This window comes from Pristiophorus japonicus, chromosome 2 (genome assembly GCF_044704955.1).
Source record: "Pristiophorus japonicus isolate sPriJap1 chromosome 2, sPriJap1.hap1, whole genome shotgun sequence".
NCBI lineage: Eukaryota > Metazoa > Chordata > Chondrichthyes > Pristiophoridae > Pristiophorus > Pristiophorus japonicus.
In genome coordinates this window covers 351,317,571-351,344,163 of record NC_091978.1, presented here as the reverse complement: position 1 = coordinate 351,344,163, position 26,593 = coordinate 351,317,571, and the positions used below count along the sequence as shown (strand labels likewise).

Sequence of the window (26,593 nt, the reverse complement as noted above, 5' to 3'; positions counted from 1 at the left end):
CTTTTGCGAGCTGTGTTCAAATCCAGCTCGGGATTGATTGGATGAAAGTCCCCCGTGCGTCTGTTGGTTGTAAGATTCCAGTGCAAAATGACATTGGACAGTGTCAATCTAGCTGTGGGGCCATGTTTGAACCTGATGCCATGAAACTTCATGGGGTCAATATTGAAGAGTCTCAGGGCCACTCTGCCCCCACTCTATACCACTGTGCCTGCACCTCTGGCTGTTCTGTCCTGCTGCTGGGACAGGACCCACCCAGGGATGGTGATGGGGGAATCTGGGTCATTGGCTGATAGGTATGATTCGGTTAGTATAACTATGTCAGGCTGTTGCTGGACACACCTGTGGGACAGCTCTCCCAACATTGGCAGCAGTCCCCATATGTTAGCGAGGAGGGGTTTTCAGGATCGACTGTACTGGGTGTACCTTTGTCGTGTCCTGGTTCAATGTCTAGATCGCAGCTGAATGGTTCATCTTGTTTATTCTTGTCATTCTTTGCAGTGGTTTGATACAACTGAGTGGCTTGCTCGGCTATTTTAGAGGCTAGTTAAGATTTAACCAATTTGGTGTGGGACTGGAGTCACGATAGGCCAGACTGGGTAAGGACGTCAGGTTTTCTCCTAAACGATATTTGGGTTTTAGGACAAGACAGCTTCATATGTACCGGCTTTTTATTTCCATATTTTTTTAACTGAATTCAAATTCTCATGCTGCCGTGGTTGGATTTAAACATAATCCCTGGATTATTAGTCCAGGCCTCTGGGTTACCAATAACGTAATTAGTACGCTATCATACCTTCGCCATGGGCCATCAGCAGCAGCAGAATTGTACAGCACCGCAATCTGTAATCTCATGGCCCAGCATATCTCTCACTCCTTCATCACCATTAAGACAGATGACGAACCTTGGTTCAATGAGGAGTACAGAAGAACATGCGAGGAGCAGCACCAGGTGTACCTGAAAACGTGGTGCCAACTTAGTGAATTTACAATGCAGGACTACAGGCATGCTAAACCGCGAAACCTGCAAGCTATAGACAGAGCTAAGCGATCCCACAAGCAATGGATCAGATCAAAGCTCTGAAACCCTGCCACATTCAGCCGTAAATGTTGGTGAATAATTAAGCAACTAACGGAAGGAGAATGCTCTAGGAACATCCCCATCCTCAATGATGGTTGTTGTTGTTGTTATGTATGCAGGCTTGGAGTTACTAGCCACTAGGTGGCACCACTGTCGGAGGTCATTGGGCTGTACCCACGTGTGTGCGGCCCAGGGATAAAAGGCAAGCCATCATATAATGTGATCACTTTGGGCCCTAATAAAGCAGAGCCAGGTTTGTACCTGTGTTAGTTTACAGTATTCAGTCTATCGAGTTATTACATACATAACATTTGGCGACGAGGTAACTTAAGAACCTTCACAGGCAAAAATGAGCACAATTGGAATTCGGGAGAGATTCTTGGAGGGAGAGGACTGGGCAGATTTTGTAGCTCGCCTGGACCAGTACTTCATGGCCAACACAATGGAGGAACCCCCTGACGCAGTTAGGCGCAGGACGGTCTTCCTCATGGTTTGCGGTCCAAAAATCTATGGACTCAAAGAATCTTCTCACCTGCAAGTCCAACGAACAAGGACTTTGAGGAATTGTGTGTTCTGGCACGTGACCATCTCAAACCAGAAGAAGGCATCATCATCTCACGATATTGATTCTACGCACACGTTCGTTCTGAGGGCCAGGATGTGTCAAAATTCGTTGCCAACCTAAGACGTCTAGCTGGAGCGTGTAAGTTCGAAAACGCATTGGGAGATATGCTGCGGGACTTCTTTGTAATCAGCATCAACCACGAGGTGATCCTGCGTAAGCTACTGGCGGCGGAGATGCTGGATTTGAGCAAGGCCATCACGATTGCCCAGGCATGCAGGACGACGCACAAAAACTTAAAGCAGATATCATCGAAAAATCAGAACTTGGCAAGTACTGTAAACAAGATTGTATCGTCGTTTGGCAGAGCTGCATATGCCAGGACCTACTCGACTGCGTATGCGAAACCTGTGGCTTCCCAAGGTCTGCCAACGGGAATGAATCCGATTTCACCGTGTTGGCATTGTGGGGGCAATCAGCAGCCTCATCAGTCTTAATTTAAACAGTACATTTGTAAAGGCTGTTCGAGACTGGGGCATCTCCAGCGCATGGGTCCGCAACTGAGCAAGTGTGCTGCGACACACCACGTGGAGGATGATGACCAGTATAGCGCAGATCCGGATATGCAATCCGAGATATCAGAGGAAGAAGTAATATGAACTGTATTCATTCCTAACAAAGAGCCAACCGATAATGATTAATGTGAAACTTAACAGTGTGCCGGTACCGATGGAATTGGACACTGGTGCGAGTCAACTAATAATGAACCAGAGGACATTCGACAATCTGTGGGATACTAAGGTTGTGAGGCCTAAGCTGAGTCCAGTCAATGCCAAGTTGCGTACGTACACTAAAGAACCCATAACGGTGATTGGCAGTGCAGTAGTCAAGGTGTCGTATGATGGTGCGGTTCATGATTTACCATTATGGATTGTTCCAGGCAATGGTCCAACACTATTCGGCAGGAATTGGCTCGAAACAATCAAATTGAATTGGAACGATATCAAAGCATTGTCGTCGGAGGATGATACTCCATGTGCTCAAGTGCTGAGCGAGTTCCCCTCGCTGTTTGAGCCAGACATTGGCAATTTCACAGGAACCAAAGTGCAGATCCACGTGGACTTTGATGCAAGACCCGTCGATCATAAAGCTCGGGCAGTTCCGTACATGATGAGGGAGAAGGTCGAAATCGAACTGGACAGATTCCAGTGTGAAGGGGTCATATCACCGGTTGAATTTAACGAATGGGCCAGCCCCATTGTTCCTGTGTTGAAGAGTGATGGCACTGTCAGGATTTGTTGAGACTACAAGGTTACGATCAACTGAGTTTTGAAACAGGATCAATACCTGTTACCGAAGGCTGATGACCTGTTTGCAACGCTAGCCGGGGGGAAGTCATTCACTAAATTGGATCTGACGTCGGCCTATATGACACAGGAGCTGGTCGAGATGTCAAAGGAACTTACGTGCATCAATACTCATAAAGGATTGTTTACAACAGGTGTCCTTTCGGAATTCGCGCGGCTGCAGCCATATTTCAGAGGAACATGGAGAGTCTACTGAAATCCATCCCTAGAACCATTGTGTTCCAAGATGACATCCTGGTCGCAGGTTGTGACACCACCGAACATCTGAACAACCAGGAAGAGGTTCTACATCATCTGGACAAAGTGGGACTCAGACTGAAACGTTCAAAGTGCGTCTTCATGGCACCGGAAGTCAAATTCCTGGGGAGGAAGATTGCTGCTGATGGCATCAGGCCTACAGACTTGAAAACAAAGGCTATTAAAATGCATCTCGGCCTCAGAATGTGACGGAGCTGCGTTCATTCCTTGGTCTACTACTTCGGTAATTTCCTACCTAGATTGAGCACTTCATTAGAGCCACTGCACATGCTCCTAAGAAAAGGAGACAACTGGGTTTGGTGTGCGTCTCAAGATAGAGCTTTTGAGGAAGCTACTAATCTGCTTTGCTCTAACAAGCTGCTGGTACAAATTGATCCGTGTAAGTGTCCAGTATTGGCCTGTGATGCTTCGTCATATGGAGTTGGTTGCGTGTTCCAACAAGCTAATGAGCCGGGTAAACTACAACTTGTTGCGTATACTTCTAAAAGTTTATCAAAGGCGGAAAGAACCTACAGCATGGTAGAAAAAGAAGCATTAGCCTGTATGGGGTTAGAAAGATGCATCAGAAGCTTTTTGGTCTTCGGTTTGAACTGGAAACAGATCACAAGCCACTCATTTAATTGTTTTCAGAAAACAAAGGTATAACCTGCCATAACCTGCAAACCTATTGTTAGTTATGGATGCTTTTGAAAGTGAAGGAACCTCTGTCATGGTTCAGCAAGTTAAGACGTGGACCAGCCAGAACCCGATATTATCGGTTGTGAAACATTGTGTCCTTAGTGGTGATTGGTCTACCAATATTCAAGCAAAGGGTGATGAGACCAAATCTTACAACCATCACAAAGACGAACTATCCATTCAATCAGATTGTTTACTGTGGGGTAATCGTATTGTTATGCCTAAGAAAGGCAGAGAGAAATTTGTACATGATCTACATATATTGTCATGATGAAAGCCATTGCCAGGTCTCATGTATGGTGGCCTGGGATTGACTTTGATCTGGAATCCTGTGTGCATCAGTGCAACACTTGCATGCAGCTAAGTAAAGCACCAGCGGAATCGCTGCTGAGTCTGTGGTCATGGCCATCTAAACTATGGTCCAGGATCCACATCGACTTTGCAGGTCCCTTCCTGGGAAAGATGTTTTTAGCTGTGGTGAATGCATATTCCAAGTGGATAGAGTGTATAATCATGTCATCCAGTACATCCACAGCTACCATTGAGAGCCTTCGTGTCATGTTTGCCACTCATGGTCTGCCCGGCATCGTTGAAAGCGACAATGGACCTTGCTTCACTAGTCTGGAGTTTCAAGAGTTCATGAAACTCAATGGTATCAAACATATAAGGTCACACCATTCAAACCCGCATCTAATGGACAAGCCGAGCATGGGGTCCAAACCATCAAGCAGAGTATGAAATGTGTAACTCGGGGTTCACTGCAGACTCGCTTGTCATGCATATTACTTAGTTACAGGACAAGACCCCACACACTTACTGGGGTCCCCCCTGCTGAACTATTGATGAAGAGAGGTCTCAAGACCAGCCTCTCTCTTGTCCACCCTGAATTGAATGAATACAGACTTCAAAGTCAGCAGTGGTATCATGATCACCACGTGACATTTCTTTTAACGATCCTGTGTATGTACTAAATTATGGTCAAGGTCCCAAGTGGATCGCCAGTACTGTTACAGCCAAGAAGAGTAACAGTGTTTATCATCAAGCTCAAGAATGGGCAAACATGCAGGAAGCATGTTGATCAGATAAAGCTGTGGCACATGGATGAACCGGAACAGTCTGAGGAAGACACAATCAGTGACCAACCAATCTACCCTCAGTCATCAGAGGACTCCGCTGTCATCAATGAATCTGGACTTTCAATCCCTGACAAGGTAATTGCCATTCCCATCAGATCGGCTACCCAGCCCCCAGTCATAACAGACTCAGAACGCTCGCCCAAAGCTGGAGTTCAACTGAAACGATCAACTCGGGAGCGGAAAGCCCCCGATCGTCTCAATTTGTAAAAAGACTGTTAGTAATATCTTAAAGGGGGATATTGTCATGTATGTATGCTTGGTGTTACTAGCCACCAGGTGGCGCCACTGTCGGAGATCATTAAGCTATACGCACGTGTGTGCGATCCAGGTATAAAAGGCAAGCCATCATGTAATGTAACCACTTTGGGCCCTAATAAAGCAGAGCCAGGTTTGTATCTGTGTTAGCTTACGGTATTCACTCTATCGAGTTATTACATACGTAACAGCTGTGTATGTAAATAAACAGACTAATTGAAACAGGAGTAATGTAACCAACTGTGTCCTTTTATAGCAACAACCAAAATGGTGTAGCAAAACCAGCATGAGCCTGCATGTCTACAGCAGTGTGTGAATAGCTCCCGCAGGGTCCTAATGCCTTTTCTAGTGTCCTGTAACAAACAAATAGAGCATGAACACAACACTGGCGGAGCCCAGCATGTGTGTGCAAAGGTTGAAACATTTGCAACCATCTTCAGACAGAATTGCTAAGTGGATGATCCTTCTCAGTCTCCCCCTGAGGTTCCTGCCATCACTGATGCCAGTCTGCAGTTAATTCGATTCACTCCACGTGATATCAAGAAACGGCTGAGTGTACTGGACACAGCAAAGGCAATGGGCCCGACAACCACTCAGCTGTAGTGCTGAAGACTTGGGCTCCAGATCTAGCCGTGCCCCTAGCTAAGATGTTGCTGTATAGTGACAACGTTGACATCTACCTGACCATGTGGAAAATGATGTCCTAGCCACAAAAGGCAGGACAAATTCAAAGAGGCTAGTTACTGCCCTTTCATCCTACTCTCAATCATCAGCAAAGTGATGGAAGGAATCTTTAAGTGCTATTTGCACACTAATAGCCTGCTCACTGATGCCAAGTTTGGGTGCTGCCAGGACCCAGCTGTCATTACAATTTTGAATTCCAGAAGTGAGGTGAGACTGACTGCACTTGACATCAAGGCAGCATTAAGCCGACTGTAGCACCAATGATCGGGGGGAATCACTCCAGTGGCTGGAGTCATACCTAGCACAAAGGAAACTGGTTGTGGTTGTTGGAGGCCAATCACCTCAGCCCTAGGACATCACTGCAGGAGTTCCTCGGGACAGTGTCCTCGGCCCAGCCATCTTCAGCTGCTTCATCAATGAGCTTCCCTCCATATAAGTTCAGAAGTGAGGCTGTTCGCTGATGATTGCAAAGTTTTCAGCTCCCTGTGTAATTTCTCAGATAACAAAGCAGTGCCTGTCCACATGCAGCAAGATCCAGGCAACATCCAGCATTGGGCTAACTGCAAGTAACATTTCTACCACTCAGTGCCAGACAATGACAATCTCCAACAAGAGAGAACTTAACCACCGCCCCTTGACAATCAATGGCATTACCGTCACCGAATCCCCAACTATCAACTTCCTGGGGTCACCATTAACCAAAAACCCAACAGGGCCAGCCATATAAATGCTGCAACTATTAGAGCAGGTCAGAGGCTGGGAGTGCGAAATTGCCCCGGGGAGCGCTAATGGGGCACGAAAATGTTTTCGCCCGGTGGTAGGGGGGACTACCGGCTCCTGCGAAATTGGGCGGGAGTTAGCGGAGGCACAAAACCAGTCAAGCCTTGCCCCCGCCGGTAGAGCCGCAGTGCCCCGTGAGGCTGCCGCAGGCGATGTCAGCGCCAGTCTCGCGGGTCATGAACCGGGCCGCACTCCGCTCGCGGGCGGAAGTTTAAAGGGGAGGTGCACAGCGCCAGTTTGCACCCCCATCTGACTTACCGGTCCGGCCTCGGTGTCGCTTTCCGTTGGGTCCATGACGCGCAGTTGTGTGTGTATGGTGCGGTGTGGTGTGTGTGTGGTGTGTGTGTCCGAGCCGGCCTCAACAGGAAATGGAGCGCCTGACGTTGCGCTCCACTTCCTGTCTGGAGTGGTGACCCTAATTTAGGGTACAGGAACAGGAAGGCACAGGAAGTCCGGCCTCACGAAAGTTACCGCCCCCAAACTGGGCGCTCCCGAATTTCGTCACCTGGGTATTCTGCAGCGAGTGGCTCATGTCCTGATTCTCCAAAGCCTCACTATCACCTACAAAGCATGTGATGGAATACTCTTCACTAGCCGGCATAGGAGCAGCTGCAACAGCACTCCGGAATAACAATCACAGCAACTTGCATTTATATAGCACCGGTAACATAGTACAATTTCCCAACGTGCTTCACAGGATTGTAATCGCACAAAAAGTGACTCTGTGCCAAAGAAGAAGGTGGTTGGGCAAGTGGCCAAAAGCTTGGTCAAAGATTTAGGTTTTAAGAAGTGTCTTAAAGGAGAAGAGAGAGGTTTAAGGAGGGAACGCCAGAGTTTAGGGCTTAGATAGTTGAAGGCACGGCCGACAATGGAGGGACGAAGGAAGTGGGGGATGCACAAGAGGCCAGAGTTAGGGGAACGCAAAAAGGGGTTATAGATCTGGAGGTGGTTATAGAGATAGGATGGGGTAAGGCCTTGAGAGATTTGCACAACAGGATGAGAATTTTAAAATCAAGTCATTGCTGGACCCAATGTAGGTCAGCAAGCACAGGGATGATGGACGAATGGGACATAGTGTGAGTTGGGATAAGGGCCACAGAGTTTTGGAAGAACTTAAGTTTAAGAAGGGTGGAAGATGGGAGGCCAACCAGGAGAACATTGGAAGAGTCTGCCCTGTGCTGGATCCGACCAGTTCCAACCTAAAATGGCAATCAGGTCACAGGACCTTGAGTTCCACATTAAGAGGGCTTATTGCCTGAACCAAGCGCTTTAGACACCCAGCATGAGGCCCCTTTCAAAATGAGGCCATTGCTGCCCCGGTAATACCAGGCGAAGGCGGTCAAAATTGACCCCACTGAAATAATTAACTAACTCATTAAAGAAGAAGTGAGATCATTAAGTCATCAACTAAGTCATAATATTTCTATATTAACACTGTATAATTGCAATTACCTGCATTTAAGTATTACAGTTGAATTTTCAGTCATGAATTATCTCACCTGTGTTTTGTTTGACACAGTTAAATCTCCTAATTGATTATTGCTGTGAGACACAGAAACATAGACAGTAGGTGTAGGAGCAGGCCATTCGGCGTTTCGAGCCTGCACCACCATTCAATATGATCATGGCTGATCATGCAACTTCAGTACTCCATTCCTGCTTTCTCTCCATACCCCTTGATCTCTTTAGCCATAAGGGCCACATATAACTTCCTTTTGAATATATCTAACGAACTGGCCTCAACAACTCTCTGTGGGAGAGAATTCCACAGGTTCACAATTCTCTGAGTGAAGAAGTTTCTCCTCATCTCGGTCCTAAATGGCTTACACCTTATCCTTAGACTGTGACCTCTGGTTCTGGACTTCCCCAACATTGGGAACATTTTTCCTGCATCTAACCTGTCCAATCCCGTCAGAATTCTATATGTTTCTATGAGATCCCTTCTCATTCTTCTAAATTTCAGTGAATATAAGCCTAGTCGATTCAGTCTTCATATGTCAGTCCTGCCATCCCGGGAATCAGTTTGGTGAACCTTCGCTGCACTCCCTCAATAGCAAGAATGTCCTTCCTCAGATTAGGAGACCAAAACTGCACACAATACTCAAGGTGTGGCATCACCAAGGCCCTGTATAATTGCAGTAAGATCTCCCTGCTCCTATACTCAAATCCTCTTGCTATTCTAGATTCTAATTGCTAACAGCCATGTGACAGACAGAGAGAGAGAGAGAAAGTGGCAGAGAGAGAGGCAGACAGAGAAGAATGTCTATCCTCATCCTAGTTTGATTTCTCTTATTTAAAAAAAAAGTCACATTGAATTTTGAAAGAAATTAATGCCTCATTGAAGGAGACAGGAAGGGGGAGCCAGAGTGGGCCAAGGGAGATGAGAATAAAAGTTGCACGTGAGGAGGCCTTTGGCCTCATGCCACCTGACCTTAAGGGGAGTTAATTGGATTGGGGAAGTGGATGACGGGTTAAGAGCGAGCTGAATGACAGCAGAAAGAGATGGAGAAGAGGATTCAATGGTTGAGTGGGGGCGGTCTAAGGAGAAGAAGTAGGATGTTATAGGAAGGTGAAGGTCTAGGGAAGGTCGCAGAAGTGACTGGTGGGTGGAAGCACATGTGATGGGGAGAAATGATGGGATGGGAACCACTGGAACCATCCCACAACCCCTAAGCCAAATGCAGCCTACACCAATTAGTGGCTCCTTGACACATGCTATGCTGCCTACCATTACCCACCTGGAAGAGAAGAAAAGAGAGAGACACACAGAGAGAAGCAGAAGACAAGAAGAAGAGAGAGACAGAGCAGAAGAGCAGTGAGAGAAATAGCAACACAAAGGCAGCAGAGATAAGCAGGCGATATTCTCTGACTTATTGTATGGTACATTATGGGAGATAGACTCGTAATAAGAAGAATAACAAATGTGTATTTGTGGACTTGAGGCTTCACTTTCACAGTTTATAATGTTAGCAAAACCGCTGAAGAGAATCACTATAATAGTCTGTGAGCTGTCTCCTCCCTTTCAAGTACCCTAACCATAAAGTAAGCTGATAAAGGGGTTACTGGGCTCTGAGCGAGCATAAGTGTTTGAGTGCTGAGCGCTCCAATGCTGTGATGCAGTGGAGGTATGTTGACTTATTGTAAGACTTTACTGTTTCCTGACCCGTGCCCTCTGCTTGTTTTCATAATTCAGTTAACACCATATCCTGGCTTTTCAGGTTTGTTATCCACTTGACTGCTGTAATGGCATTCCCCAAAGGACAGGATTTCAGCACTTCGTGCCTGCGTGTCATTTGAGTAGTGGCTTGGCAAGCTCACCCTTTCTTTTTTACAACAATCTAGTATTTTTATGGAATACACTGAACTAAATTTTAGCAGCAGGAAGTTTCTTGAAGATTCTGGTGCGTGCTGTCCTAACCAATACACCAAGGTGGATTTGTGACACAGAGATGTGATGCCTGGAAGCCTGCAGCTCAGGTTGTCTGGGTGGAAAAATAGTTATCAAATTATTTTTCACAAAATTACTGAGGCGGGCTATTTGGCCCATCTACATACATCTATCCAGAAAGGCCTGAAGTCCCTCTTTATTGCAGTTTCCAATTATACTTAAATGATTCCAGCACTTTTGCCTCTGCCACTCTATGTGGAATCCATTCCATATGTTGACTGCTCCATGTGTGAAAGATTTCCTGATAGCAGTCCTAAATTTACTTTTTACTAGTTTGAACCTGTTCTCCCCTGGTTTTACTCTCGCAATGTAAAGTAATAGTCTGGATTTACGTTATCCATACCCTGAACTATTTTAAATACCTCTACCAGATCATCCCTCAGACCTTGCCTTTCCAGGTCGAAAAGCCCTCTGTAATGTATTTGCTTCATGGGTTCTTTGCTTAAGAATTCATAGAAACATATTGTTATTAAGAACTAGTTGGTTTATTAGCAAAGGTTTAACAATCACACTACACATTAGCAGTCCATCCACCAGGCTCACAACCACCTGCCTCATCATGGATCCCCCGAACCCAACTGGCTGGGGTTTTATTGAGTCTTGTGAACATTACATGACTGGCTAAGCCACTCCCAACTCAACAGCTCTACAACTATTTTTGTAAGAACTTTAAATCAAGTACCCCCTTTTGTGAGGGCACTAGAACCCACAAATGTCCAAATTAACATGGGAACTTTACCAAATTAAATTAAACTTCTGTTCGTTGGGGTGATAAGGCACTCCAGTCCCTCCAGTGCCCATCTCTCGTGGAAGGCCGCGAGCGTACCGGTGGTCACTGCGTGCTCCATCTCCAGGGACACCCTGGCTCAGACATAGCTGCGGAAGAGAGGCAGGCAGTCGGGCTGAATGACCTCCTCGACCGCCCGCTGCCTGGACCGGTTGATGGCCACCTTGGCCATGCCCAGGAGCAGTCCTACGAGGAGGCCTTCTGACCTGCCCGCTCCCCTCCGCACAGGGTGCCCAAAGATCAGGAGTGTGGGACTGAAGTGTAACCAGAAGTTGAGGAGCAGCCCCTTCAAATAATTGAACAGGGGCTGCAACCTCACACATTCAACGTAGACATGGAACACGGACTCCTCCAGACTACAGAAATTACAGGCGGCCTGGGAGTCCGTGAACTGACTTAAAAACTGATTGCATGGGACTGCCCCGTGCAACACCCTCCAGGTCAAGTCCCCATTAAATAAAGGGTCAACAGCTCTACAAACCTGTAAGCACACTCACAGGTCCATATATTACACCCACTTCTGTCATTTCTCGTAAGTGTTAGCCTTGGTTCTGTGGCAGCAATGTCGCTCTGAGTCAGTTGTGGGTTCAAGCTCCACTCCAGACTTGACCACAGAATCTAGGCTGACACTTCTCTGTATGAGGCTTGGGGAGAGAGATTGAGACGCATCTCAAGTTTTTGTGGGCCAAACTGGGCGCAACAAAGTCCAATACACAGTACGACGCTCTGGACCGGAAGACTACCGGAAGTGCACGCGACACCATAATTGGTCCGGGCGCTCAACAGGTGTCCATGGCAGCTGCCTAAAATGAGCATCATTTAAATGTCACAGTGTCAGCTGTGGCTCAGTGGGTAGCACCCTCACCTCTGAGTCAGATGGTTGTGGGTTCAAGTCCCACTCCAGGGACTTGAGCACAAAAAATCTCGGCTGACACTCAAGTGCAGTACTAAGGGAGTGCTGCACTGTCGGAGGTGCCGTCTTTCAGATGAGACGTTAAACCGAGGCCCCGTCTGCTCTCTCAGGTGGATGTAAAAGATCCCATGGCACTATTTCGAAGAAGTGCAGGGGAGTTATCCCTACTGTCTTGACTAATATTTATCCCTCAATCAACTTACCAAAAAAGCAGATTATCTGATCATTATCACATTGCTGTTTGTGGGAGCTTGCTGTGAGCAAATTAGCTGCCACGTTTCCCACATTACAACAGTGACTACACTCCAAAAGTACTTAATTGGCTGTAAAGCTCTTTGAGACATCCGGTGGTCATGAAAGGCGCTATATAAATGCAAGTCTTTCTATCTTTCTATCTTTCCATCTTTCTATCTTTCTATCTTTTTTCCTATCTTTCTTTCTTTTTTCCCATCTTTCTTTTTTCCCATTTTTCTTTTTTTCTATCTATCTATCTATCTATCTATCTATCTATCTATCTATCTATCTATGATAAGGTGAATGCGCTCGTCTGAAACATCACTTCCTTAACTCATCCAGCAAATCATGGTGGGAACAATCAGTAAGCAGTTTTCTCGAGCAGTATTTAAAGGAATCCTCACCACCATCAAGGGAGGTCTCTGGTTAATTGTTTTAGGGTGCTTTAGGTCAGGTGTTTGGCTGTTTTGGCAAGTGTTTTCCTGTTTAATACTTTTGCAGCGTGGTGTGTGGAGAGCTGGAGCTGTTTCACAGGATTTGCTTGTTCTCACTTGCTGAACATGGCAACGCTGTTGGGTCTTACCACTGAGGCTCCCAAATCAGGAGGAGCAGCAAGGAAGGCAGCAAAGACCTGCACAGCCGGCAAGAAGAAGGTTGCAGGGGGCTTTACAGCCTGTGCGTTTTCATAAACAGAACATCATACTTGAACCTCACGGGAGCAGTATGTAGGGCAGCTGCATTTCAGGAGGGAGACGGTCACATTTCTCAATGACATTCAAATTTAGCTAAACATGGGTCAGGTCATTATCCTGTTGGTCACGAGGTGTCGTAATTGTGGACTTGCTAGTGTTTTGTTTTGTATAGTCCACAAATCTTCAATTCCAAGAAAATAGACATTTTCAAGTTGGCGTTCGACTAAAAATAGGACAAAAGATGCGCACCTACCTTTTGGTCGAATACCCGCCAGAGATCCCGGACTTGAGGCCTCCTCTTCTTGCGCAACAGAGCGCTTTCACGTTGGGACGTCCACAGGAGTCACGTGAGCCTGGACACCCAATCACGGTAAAGTATTTTCTCATTCATAGTAATAGAAGTTTCGTAAGTCGGAAACTCCTATAACTATGAATGAGAAACACCCCCAAACAGGCAAACACTACATAAAATTTTTTTAAAAACACCTCACATAAATACACTACAGAAATGAAAGTGGATAGAAATGTTTTTAAAGAAAAAAAATTTGCCGATTTTTTAAAAAGGTTTTAATTATGGTTTAAAATAAAATTACCTCAGTGGGCAGGGTTTTAACATAAATATGTTTTTTAACATTTTATTTTAATCATGTTTTTGATATGTTTTTAAACTCGTATGCCTGTAAAAGTAGGCTATGAGCCTGCTTTTATCAGGCGCAAGAGTTTTGAGGACATTTGCTGGGCAAGATATGTGTAAATCCCGCAATCTTGCCCTTGCAAATGTCCTTGCTCCCGATATGTGTGAGATCTGTCAAGCCAGAAACTTGACAGATCGGAAAAGCCGGTTTTCAGCGCATGCGCATTGTGCGCTGAAAACCGGCTTTTCCGATGCTTGCCCGGGTCCGTAGAAACTTCGTGTGGGCCTGGGGAGGCCGGGATTTCCACACCAATGTAAATCAACTTCATAGACTGATTAGTTCTGAGAGGTTAATGATGTCATAACGTGTGCATATTGCACTGTGCTTTAACCTTGTTGGAAAGCAAATCGGAGACCAGAACCAAGGCAAGCAAAGTGGTGCCAAGCTTTTATACGTCTGGCTCCTTCCAAACTGCTTCTGGGGACATCGTTTCTGGGGGACACCAGCAATCTCAATCAGTTTTCTGTGCACATGGCGATCTGGTAGGTCACTGATTCACTGTTTGTGAAGTGGCAACAGTTCATTAGCTTCCCCATGGAGGCTGACAAGCAAGAAGATACAGCACTGGGATTTTCCCACTGCTGGATTCCCGCAGGCGCAGGGCATCATAAATTGTTCCCCATACCGAATCCGCTTTGTTTATCAACAGGAAGGGCTTCCATTCGCTCAATGTTCAACTCGTTTGTGACCACATCAAGTGAGTCACGCAAGCCTATGCCTGGTTCCCTGGCAGTGGTAATGACTCTTTCATATTGTGCTCGTCCTCAATAGCCCCTCTGTTCCACCCAGACCATCGGGCAGCAAGCTGGATGCTGCAGGTCAAGGGCTATCCTCTCCATCAACTGGCTCATGACGCCTGTCAGGAACCGGGGCACCAATGAAGAGCGCCAGTATAATGAGAGCAATACAGCAACTAGGGCTCTGTTTGAGCGAACCATTGGTGTCCTGTCTGGACAGCTCAGGAGGATCCCTCGGCACAGCCCAGAGAGAGTGTCAACATTTGTTATAGTTTGCTGCATGCCTCACAATCTCCAAAGAGGAGTTACCTTGGAGCTGCCTCAGGAGGACGAGATTGAGCAACAACAACAAACAACAACTTGCATTTATATAGCGCCTTTAATGTAGTAAAGCTTCCTAAGGCACTTCACAGGAGTATTTTAAGACAAAACAAATAAATTTGACACCGATCCACATAAGAAGAAATTACGGCAGATGACCAAAAACTTGGTCGAAGAGGTAGATTTTAAGGTGTATCTTAAAGTAGAAAGAGAAGTAGAGAGATGGAGAGATTTAGGGAGGGAGTTCCAGAGCTTTGGGCTGGGCAACTGAAGGCCACCAATGGTTGAGCGATTATAATTAGGGATGCTCAAGAGGGCAGAATTAGAGGAATGCAGACATCTCGGGGGTTTGTGAGGCCGAAGGAGATTACAAAGATAGGGAAGGGCGAGGAATTTGTAAACCAGGATGAGAACTTTGAAATCGAGGTGTTGGATAACTGGGAGCCAATATAGGTTAGTGAGCACATGGGTGATGCGTGAGCGGGACTTGGTGCGAGTTTGGATATGGGCTGCTGAGTTTTGGATGACCTCAATTTTACATAGGATAGAATGTGGGAGGCCAGCCAGGAGTGCATTTGAGTAGTCAAGTCTAGAGGTAACAAATGCATGGATGAGGGTTTAGCAGCAGATGAGCTGAGGCAGGGTCAGAGATGGGCAATGTTCCGGAGGTGGAAATAGGCGGTTTTAGTTATGCCACAGATATATGGCCGGAAGCTCATTTCAGGGTCAAATATGATGCCTAGGTTACGAACAGTCTGATTCAGCGTCAGACAGATGTTAAACAGAGGGATGGAGTCACTGTCTAGGGAACGTAGTTTGTGGCGGGGACCAAAGACAATGGCTTCGGTCTTCCCAATATTTAACTGGAGAAAATTTCTGCTCATCCAGTACTGGGTGTCAGACGAGCAGTTCGACAATTTAGAGATGTAATGTCTGTAAGCTTGTAATGTTTGTAGCTCCACGCTGTGGATGTGGACGTATTGTGTACTGCAACTACAGAGTTAATAATTAAGCAAATGCAGCAGGTTCCGGAGCCTGCCATGTTAGGAAGCTGTGTGTGCTTGTGCTCTGTGAATATATCACATTTGGCGGCGAGGTGGGATTTTTCAGATGATTTAAAGCTGAAATTTTGTTGGTGAAGGTTTCAGCCAGCCGACAGAGAGACTTCAGAATCTTCTCTGTCTTTGGAAATAGCTACAAAATCCGAGGTAAAATACAGCACACTCTCTGCACTGCAGAGACAAAATGGCAGCATCCGTAGCAGTAATGGGACACCTAGGTGAATATAAACATGACCAGTAAAGGTTTAAAGCGTATGTGGATTGGTTAGAAATGTATTTCACTGCAAATAACATAATCGAAGTTCCAGAGAATGCAAATCAGAACCGGGCGATGTTGGAACGGAAGCGAGCTATCTTCTTATCGGAGACAGGTCCGGCATTGTATGAAATACTGATAAATCTGCTTGTGCCTGACGAGCCAAAGGACACAACGCTTAAAGAGATTTTAACGAAGCTGGAGCAGCACTATAACCCCAAACCGTTAGAAATTGCTGAAAGCTATCGTTTCAATATACAAAATCAAAAGACTGATGAAAGTATCAGTGATTACATTGTAGCATTAAAACAGCTATCAATACACTGTAATTTCGGAAACTTTCAAAACCGAGCATTGCGGGATCGTTTTGTTTGTGGGGTGAAAAATGATGCGATCAGAAGAAAGTTATTGATGACAGATGACTTGACATTTGAGATTTCTTGTCGGACAGCGAGGTCGATGGGCATGGCTGATCAATATTCCCGAGAATTTCATAATAATTACGGTCGTCAGTCAACCGAGGTAAATTACCTGCAGCTTCAAAGTAAAAGGCAGCGGGGGCCCAAAGTCTCAGAAGCTGGAAATTCTAACAGAGCGTCGAAGTTGTGCGATAGGTGCCTGGGACAACACATTGCTCAAAGATGTCTAGATGTGAAGGCAGAGTGTTTCTTCTGCAGAAAGACTGGGCATCTTGCGAAGGCATGCCGACCGAAGGGTCAATCAGCTTTCAAAGCTATGAGTCCAGCGTTCAAAGCTATGAGTAGAAATCCCCAGAGATTAATATCATGGAAGAACAACAACAGGACAAGGAGATGTTAGAGTTACACATCATCAAGAGCACGAGGTTAACGGACAGCGATTCGAAAAGTATCAAAATCCACATCGATGTTGCGGGATTCAAGATACCAATGGAATTCGACACGGGTGCATCCGTGAGTGTAGTACTGGAGTTGCTATACCTCGACAAATTGCATGATTTCCCATTGGAGAAAGCCAAGAGCTGCGAGGCTACTTGGGAGAGGAAATTCCTGTGGTAGGTCGTATCACTGTACCGGTGAAATATAAAGATCAATTTCAGAACTTGCCTCTAATAGTAGTGAAAGGAGACAAGCCTGATTTACTAGGACGAAATTGGTTGAGATCACTGAAGCTGGATTGGAGTGAGATTTTCTGTGTGGAAGTGAGATTTGCATCAACAGATGATGTTATCAAGAAGTATCCGAAGGTGTTCTGCGAAACGGGCAGTCCGATCCAAGGCTTCAAGGCGAGTGTCAGGGTACAGAAGGACGCTAGATCAGTTTACTACAAGCCATGTCCCGTACCAGATGCACTCAAGGAGAAAGTTGAGCAAGAACTCAAAAGAATAGAGACTGAGAAAATTATTTGTAAGATAGATCGATGTAATTGGGCTACACCCATTGTTGTTGTACCTAAGTCCGATGGTAAGGTAAGATTGTGTGGTGATTATAAAGTAACCGTAAACCAGGTTCTAGAGGGTAATGTCCCCAATACATTGCCGAATATAGAAGATTTGTTCACAACACTGACAGGTGGTCAGATCTTCTCAAAACTGGATCTTACGAATGCCTACTTACAGCTTGAACTAGATGAGGAGTCCAAGTCATGTTTGACTATAAATATTCATCTAGGCCTATATCAATTTAATAGGCTACCGTTTGGAGTGTCTTCCACCCCTGCCATATTCCAAGGGGTGATGAACCAGATTTTTCAAGATATTGAAGGGGTAGTATGTTATTTAGATAACATACTAATTTTAGCACCAAATAGGCAAATTCATAATAACATATTGAATGAAGTCCTCAAACGGCTAGAGAAGCACAGAGTACGAGTGTCTGCTCGTAAGTGTGAGTTATTTCAAAACTCAGTGGTGTACTTAGGGTACAGAGTAGACAAAGGTGGTTTACATCCAACCATGGGAAAGCTGGATGCAATCAAAAATGCACCCACTCCCAGGAATGTCACTGAACTTCGTTCAGTTTTGGGTCTTTTGAACTATTATGGGAAGTTCCTACCAAATTTGGCTACAGTATTACATCCACTGAATGAAAAAACAGGTCCATTGGAAGTGGTCAAAAGAATGCGGTACAGCATTCAAGGAGTGTAAAAGCAAATTGGTAGAGAGCACCATGTTAGTTCACTATGACATATCTAAGGAGATTAAGCTAGCATGTGATGCCTCTCCATATGGAGTTGGGGCAGTGATCTCTCATCTATCATGTAGTGGGGAGGAGCGACCAATTGCTTTTGCTTCATGCACTCTCAGTGCCAGTGAGAGTAATTATGCGCAAATTGAAAGGGAAGTTTCGGCATTAATTTTTGAGGTCAAGAAGTTCCATAAATACTTGTATGGTCGTAAGTTTACCATTTTTACTGACCATAAGCCCCTAACACCAATCCTCCATCCAAAGTCACCAGTTCCAACATTAGCTGCAGCCCGAATGCAGAGATGGGCTTTAATTTTGTCAGCATATACATATGATATTGAGTACAGACGATCAGCTGATCACAGTAATGCTGATGTAATGTCTAGATTGCCTTCCCCGTCACAAGTTATACCGGATAGGGAAGAAGTGTTTTATTTTTCATATTTTGATGAACTACCAGTCACAGCTGAAGAGATTGGTAGAGCAACCAAACATGACCCAGTGATGTCAAAGAAGTATGATTATATTGCAAATGGATGGCCAAACCATGTAACAGACAAAGATATTCATCCATTCTTCATTTGAAGGAATGAATTATCAGTCAATAAAGATTGTATCATGTGGGGTGCATGAGTGGTTATACCAAATAAATGCAGGTCCAAATTATTAGGAGACCTCCATGACCAGCACCTGGGAATGTGCTTGACCAAGAGTTTTGCACGGAGTTATTTATGGTGGCCAGGTCTTGATAAAGATATTGAGTACATCGTGAGTCAGTGTACGACATGTCAATCGGTAAGCAAGCAACCACCAGTACCATTACAGCCATGGAAATGGCCTCCAGGTGTGGCAAAGGCTACAAATTGATTTTGCTGAGTTAGAAGGACAACAATTGTTCATTATGATTGATAGCCATTCGAAATGGATTGAGGTGTTTCCAATGTGGAAAACATTGGACATTTTGAGAAGTTTATTTTCTTCAGTTGGCCTCCCAGAAGAAATTGTTTCGGATAATGGACCACAATTTTGTTCAGAAGAATTTGCACAGTTCACGAGCAAAAATGGGGTGAAACATACCAAGCTTCCACCGTACCACCCTGCTTCGAATGGTGCAGCAGTACGCACTGTACAAATTGTAAAATGTGTACTCATGAAACAAATGTTAGATCCAAATCCAAAGAAATGACAGTTGTCATTAGATCACAAATTGGCAAATTTTCTAATTACATATCGTAATACTCCTTACACAACTCCTGTTAGAACACCAGCGGGGTTGTTTCTCAAACGACAGCCTCAAACCAGATTCTCGTTGTTAAAACCAAATTTGGTACAGTCTGTAGAAGAGACACAATTAAGACAGAAAGAGAATCATGATAGAGGTAGAGTAAAAGAGAGGTGTGAAATTAAATCAGAAGGTGAGAGTGAAGAACCATCACCATAAACCGGTTAAAGTGGTTACTAGGAAGAGTGATGAAGATATGTGGTCCTCGCACATATTGTTCAAGATGCTTGATAGTGGACAATCATATTGATTATATTTTACCTACAGATATGGAAGGAGTTGAAGGTGGGAATGATTCAATTATTCCTGACTCATCAGATAGTTTTGATACACCAGTAGCAAATCCTAAATCCAATGTACTGGAAACAAATCCAACAGAAAATCAGAATGTAAGTCTGAGTCTGAGTCAGGAAAACAAACAGCCTGAAGTTAGAGTGAGTTCAATTGAAAATCAAGGAAATTCCGTGGAAATTCCTCAGGATGAACCTTGAAGGAGTTTAGATTCGACAACATGTTTGGAAGGTTCTGTTCGAGAGCGAAGGTGTCCTCTTCGAAACAGAAAACAAGTGGTTAAGTTAAATTTGTAAATATGGGAAAAATAAATCTATATCCTGTGTTATGTATAAACATGCAAGTTATGTATGATGTTATAATAACTTCTTAATTAAGGAGGGAGAAGTGTAATGTCTGTAAGCTTGTAATGTTTGTAGCTCCACACTGTGGATGTGGATGTATTGTGTACTGCAACTACAGAGTTAATAATTAAACAGAAACAGCAGGTTTCGGAGACTTCCGAGAGCTGTCTGCCACGTGAGGAAGTTGTGTGGTGTGCTGTGCTCTGTGAATATATCACAAGAGACCATGGAGGGGTTGAGAGAAGTGGTGGAGAGGTAGAGCTGAGTGTCATCAGCGTACATGTGGAAATTGATGCCGTGTTTTCGGATGATGTCGCCAAGGGGCAGCATATAGATAAGAAATAGGAGGAAGACGTAGAAGAAGAGCACTGATCAGCAGTACAGAGAGCTTCCAGAGCTATAATGCTGTAAATTATTCAGGAGAGATTCTCCTGAAAAATTCCCGCCACCCCACCCACCCATCCAGAGCACCCTTCTCCCTTCCTGTTTGACCCAGTCCTGACACCCACCAACCATATTATGAATGTTCCTTTTACATCACTAAGATTATGAAGACCAACAGCTATCCTAAAACACGCATTTTTACATCCAACATATGAACATAGAAACCAGAGGAGGCCATTCAGCCCCTCGAGCCTGTTCCGCCATGCATTGAGATCGTGGCTGATCTGTGACCTAACTCCATATACCCACCTTTGGCCCTCATCCCTTAATACCTTTGGTTAATAGAAAGCTATCAATCTCAGATTTAAAATTAACAATGGCCATTTGCGGAAGAGGGTTTCAAACTTCTACCACCCTTTGGGCTCAGTTTTGGCCAGGAGTTGCTCTGTTTTTTTTGGAGTAACTTGGTTTTTCTGGCATAACTTAAAAATCCCCATTTTCCCCAATCAATTTGCACCGGTGTAACTGAGTTAGTTACGATTTTTTTAGGTTAGTTTTTTTTCTCAAAAAGGGGCATTACCAGCCACCCACGCCTGTTCTGTCCATGTAGGCAACATTGGCCAGCTAATAGTTACTCCATTTATACTTAGGCCAGCGTATATGGCCACTTCAGAAAACCCTTGCGGAGAGTTAAAGAAATTGGCGCAGGTAGGTACATCAGAGGCCATTCGGCCTGGGATAGGGGCAGGAAGGGAAATGGAAGGACCTGCACTTAAAGCACCAAGCCTTACAAACCACCAAACTTTGCAAACAAAAAGTTCTGAGAATTCAATAAGAAATAAAAAAATTGAAGTAAGTCCTACCTTCATCTTCAAACTCGGCCCGGGCAGGTAGCGGGCCGGCCGGTGCGGGAGGCCACTCGGCCTGGGCTAGGGGAGGGATGACAACGCATCGGGTGGTCACTCGGCTTGGGCTAGGGGCGGGATGACAACGCACGGGAAGGCCACTCGGCCTGGACTAGGGGCAGGATGACAATGCACGGGAAGGCCACTCGGCCTGGACTAGGGGCAGGATGACAACGCACCGGGACGTCACTCGGCCTGAGCTAGGGGCGGGAGTGATTCAACTGGCTGGCATTGGGGCCCACAGAGCAGCTGCAGCAAGAAAATTAACGGGGAGGGAGGGAGGGAGGGAGCTGGCAAGCATTGGGGGACAGAGAGGGAGAGGCTGCAATTCAACGGAGAGGCTGGGGTGGGGGGAGGGGGTGTGGAGGGAGAGAGGTCACAAGACTCAAGGGGGGGGCACGGAGGAGAGAGGAAAGAGAGGTCACAAGACTTAAGGGGGGAAGGGGGAGAAGAGAGGAAAAAAGACCTTTGGGTGTGGTCCATCCATACAGACCTTGTGGGGAGAGAGAGGGAGAGAGAGAGAACTGAAAACCTGTGCTGCCTGCTTTCCTGCCATTTTGACCTTCTTTGAAAGTTTAACTTTAAGTATGGGGGCAATACTGACAATGCCATACCTTTTGCAAGTGTTCTGCATCATTGTGCTACGTAGGAAACAATTGATTAGAGCTCATCACATCAGGAACATCAGAACACGTAGGCTGCTGGGCAGGAGGCCTTACCCACCTCGACAATTTCGAGTCAGGCGTTCGGACCTGGACCTGAGAGATGCAGATTGTGTCAGAAGGCTGCGTCTCCGCAGAGAAGTTGTCCATGAGATCTGTGAGTTGCTGAGAAGTGGCAAGAGGACTGCTTTGTCAGTTGAAGTGAAGGTTACAGCTGCACTTTCCTTCTATGCCTCCGGATCGTTTCAAACTACAACTGGAGATGTGTGCGCCATCTCTCAACATAAAGTGTTTTTTTCCACGTCATAAAAATCTTCACATTCAGTGGGTTATTTTGAAGTGCAACGCCCCGTGTTATGAGGGCAATCTTTCCAGGTCACTTGTTTAAAGTTCCTTTGAAACACACAACTCCTCCAGCCCTTTCCCTTGGAGGAAACCCCACTTCCTTCTCACCATCATGCAATACATGTCTCCACTGTATGCGCGGAGGAATGACTTCATCAAGTTCCCAATGATCGCCCAAGCAATCCATGACAGGGCTGTGGGCTTCTCATGGATTGCTAGCTTGCCAAAGGTACAGGGCTGCATTGATTGTACCCACATCGCCTTGCGAGCACCTTTGGAGAATGCTGAGCTGTTCAGAAATAGAAAAGGCTTCCACTCCGTGAATGTGCAGCTCGTGTGTTACAACATGCATCGCATCATGTCAGTCGATGCGAGATACCCTGGCAGCACCCACGATGCGTTCATTCTACGCGACAGCATTATATATGACATATTTGAGCAGCAGCCAGAAGGGCAGAGCTGGCTACTGGGAGACAAAGGGTACGGCCTCGCCACCTGGCTCATGACGTCCCTACGCGTAACCCGGACGGAAGATGACCGGGAATACAACATGTCGCACATTACGACACGCAGCATCACAGAGAGGACCATTGGCATCTTGAAGCAGCTTTTCCGATGCCTGAACCATTCTGGAGGCTACTTGCAATACTCCCCTGAGGTGTGGTCTAACCAGGGTTTGTCTAGCTGCAGCATAACTTCTACTCCCTTGTATTCTAGTCCTCTCGATATAAAGGCCAGCATTCCATTAGCCTTTTTGATTATTTTTTGTACCTGTTCATGACATTTTAATGATCTAAGTACCTGGACACCCAAGCCTCTTTGGACCTTGAGTATTTTGAGCCGATAACCATTTAGAAAGTATCCCGTTCTATCTTTTTTAGGTTGAAAGTGCATGCCCTCACATTTGACTATATTGAAATCCATTTGCTAGTTTTGCCCATTTACTTAATCTGTCGAATCTCCATTTTTGATTTCACTAATGATTACATGATGGCTACATGTCTATAAATCACCCTCTTCACTTCCCCTAGGCAGTCCCTCGGAGTCGAGGATGACTTGTTTCCACACTAATATGAGTTCTCAGGTGACTGATGAGACCAATGCGTGACCTATAATCTCTGTCACAGGTGGGGTAGACGGTGGTTGGAGGGATGGGTGGATGGGGTGTTTGGGTTGTCGTACGCTCCTTCCGCTGTTTGCGCTTGGCTTCCGCGTGCTCCCAGTGAAGAGACTCGAGGTGTTCAGCGCCTTCCTGAATGCTTTTCCTCCATTTCAAGCAGTCTTGGGCCAGGGATTCCCAGGGGTTGGTGGAGATGTTGCACTTTTTTAATGAGGTTTTGAAGGTGTGCTTGAAGAATCTCCACTGCCTACCTGGGACTCACTTGCCGTGTCGGAGCTCTGAATAGAGCGCTTGTTTTGGGAGTCTAGTATTGGGCATGTGGACGATCGAGCTGATCGAGCGTGGTCAATGCTTCGATGCTGGGGATGTTGGCCTGAGCGAGAACACTGACATTGGTGCGCCTATCCTGCCAATGGGATTTGCAGGATCTTGTGGAGGCAGCGTTGGTGGTACTTTTCCAGTGCTTTGAGGTGCCTGCAGTACATAGTCCATGTCTTTGAAGCATATAGGAGGGTGGGTATTACTACTGCTCTGTAGACCATGAGCTTGGTGCCGGGTTTGAGATCCTGGTCTTCAAACACTCTCTTTCTCGGGCGACCGAAGACTGCACTGGCAAACTGAAGGCGGTGTTGGACTTCATCATCGATATCTGCCCCTGTTGACAGTAGGCTGCTGGGGTATGGAAAGTGGTCTACGTTGTCCATGGCCTCATCATGGATCTTGATAATCAGGGGGCAGTACTGTGTGGCGAGGGCAAGTTGGTAGACGACCTTTGTTTTACGGATGATTAATGTAAGGCACATACTCTCGTACGCTTCGGTGAAGGTGTTGACAATGGTTTGGAGTTCGACCTCCGAGTGTGCGCAAATTCAAGTGTCACCTCTATACTGTAATTAAGTAACCAGCTCAATGACCAATGACCAACTCAAGGAACAAGGCGGTGGTTACACCCACTTCTGGAAGGGAAAACCAGAAGAAGAACGCCACCTCCATGGGGTAGGCTTCACCATAAAAAAATGCGCTAGTTGGGCGTCTCAGAGACTCCCTTTGCGGGATAAACGAACGCCTCATGACCATTGGGCTCACCCTAGCCCGGAAGCTGTGCTCTATGGTCCAACTTTGGAAGCTACACACGAGACCAACATGCTGATTCTCCTGGGTGCCTTTAATGGCAGTTGGAAAGGACACAGACCTCTGGGGAGGCGTGATCGGCAGAGAGAGGGTAGGGAAAACCAACTCCCAACGGTACCCTCCTTCTGACGAAATGCTTATAACATGCTCTTGTCATAACCAACCTTGTTCCGTCAGAGAGACAAGTACAAGGCCTCATGGCAACACCCTCTGCGAGACTACGTCATTGTCCGAGCGAGGGTCCGCAAGGACATGCGCATCACCCGCGCCTTGACAGGAGCCGACAACTCCTGGACGGACCACCGCCTAATCCGCTCGGTTATTTCCATCAACATAGCCTCAAAACAGTAGCAGCAACAGAAACTCTGCCGCAGGAAAATCAACGCTGGAGCACTCAAAGGAAGCCCTATTCAGTCTGCGCCTCACAACCAACCTGACGACTTTGCTTGTTATAGTTAAATTTCATGTTATGAGTCCCATTGGGCCTTTGCTTATTCATATCCAGCTGGGACTGGACCACCCAATAAATCACCTCTCTTATATGTTCTTTACCCAATTCTGGTGCTTATTCGAGGTGACTCCCAGTGGCTGCAGCTTGGGAGATAGACGGCTGTCGAACTACCACTGAGGGCACTTGAGATGGCCGAACTCAAGGAGCTTTGGCCTTTGATGATCCAAATACAGACTGCTGGAACTCTGCTTTGGCCGGGGCAGACTTGCCCAGCTGGCTGTCTGTCATAAAAAGGGCACTGATTGACAGGATGGTGGAGGAGTAGGTCTGCTGTCATCCTGAAAGAGGACAGCCGGTGCCTCGCCCATGGAGCGAATGTTAACCCTACTGCTCTATGCGAGAACAGCGCAGGCGTGAAGGGCTGGTGGGTGGCAAGCTGAGTTGGAACCTCGCCTGCTACTCCAGAAATAAGGCCTTGGCTATTTTAACATTTAACTGCAACAAATGCCTTTTGAAAGTGTAAGTACACCATAGGAGCATAGGAACAGGAGGAGGCCATTTAGCCCATCGAGCTTGTGATTGTAATGAGATCATGGCTGATCTGCGACCTAATTCCATCTACCCGCCTTTGGCCCATATCCCTTAATACCTTTGGTTAACAAAAAGAGATCAATCTCAGATTTCAAATGTAAAGAGCGGTGGGGGGTAATTTTAACCTAATCCATCATGTCAGAGAGTTTTCCACAGACCCTTTGAGTTGTCACTTCCTCAAAAAACACAAGGAAGTTTATTTTAAATTGTACTTTTCGTTTTGCAATTTTTAAGTAACTTTTGTACAGCACGCCTAGGAAACTTATATTGTGAGCTTTTCTGCACGGTCCCAGCTGGATATGAATAAGCAAAGGCCCAATGGGACTCTCATGAAATTTAAATATAACAAGCAAAGAAACTGTTGTAACCGAGACCAGTAGAACCCTGGATGTCTATGGAAGGGCACTGAATCCTAACGCCTTTGTCCCCAGCTTGAGTTTACAGGCTCAATCTATTCTTCAAATTGTCGGGATGTGGGTAGCAGTGAAACCCTGGGGATTTGTGCCTCGACCTCCTTTTTGTTTTACATTTGTATAATTGATTATGGCAGACACTAGGGGACGCTATCAAAGTTTACCAATGACACCAAATTAGATGTAAATAAAAACTGAGGAAGATTGCAGAAGATTAAAGGAGAACATTTCGGGGGGAGAAATTCCCATCATTTGCGCCTCCCGTTAGCGTTCCGCAGGTGTTAACGGAGGAACAAACCGTCAGAGCCCCGCTCCCGCCGGTAGTGTCCCAGGCCGCTATGCCGGTGATAATGACATCATTGCCGTGTGCAGCAACCCGTTTTCGCCCCGGAGTGGAAATTCGATAGGGCCCTGCAAGGCCGCCATGGGCGGTGTTCTGCCAGCCTCGCTGGTCGCGATCTGGGCAACACCGGGCTCACGGGCCGAAAGTTAAAGGGGAGATGCTTGGCGCCATTTTTATTCCATGGCCGACTTACCGATTTCGCGGGGGTCCACTTCTGTACCAGG

General features: G+C 46.0%; 1 protein-coding gene and 1 long non-coding RNA gene across 2 annotated transcripts in view; one reads left to right on the top strand and one right to left on the bottom strand.

The window, feature by feature from the left end:
• The window catches only part of LOC139249358 (uncharacterized), a 32,017-nt gene extending 18,806 nt beyond the window's left edge, over positions 1–13,211 (bottom strand). The window contains exon 1 of the long non-coding RNA XR_011591136.1: positions 13,126–13,211. This is a non-coding gene — a long non-coding RNA (uncharacterized lncRNA). The remainder of the gene's footprint in view (positions 1–13,125) is intronic.
• The window catches only part of LOC139231646 (thrombospondin type-1 domain-containing protein 4-like), a 672,439-nt gene that overhangs the window by 39,931 nt on the left and 605,915 nt on the right, over positions 1–26,593 (top strand). The gene's annotated exons all lie outside the window — the stretch shown is intronic.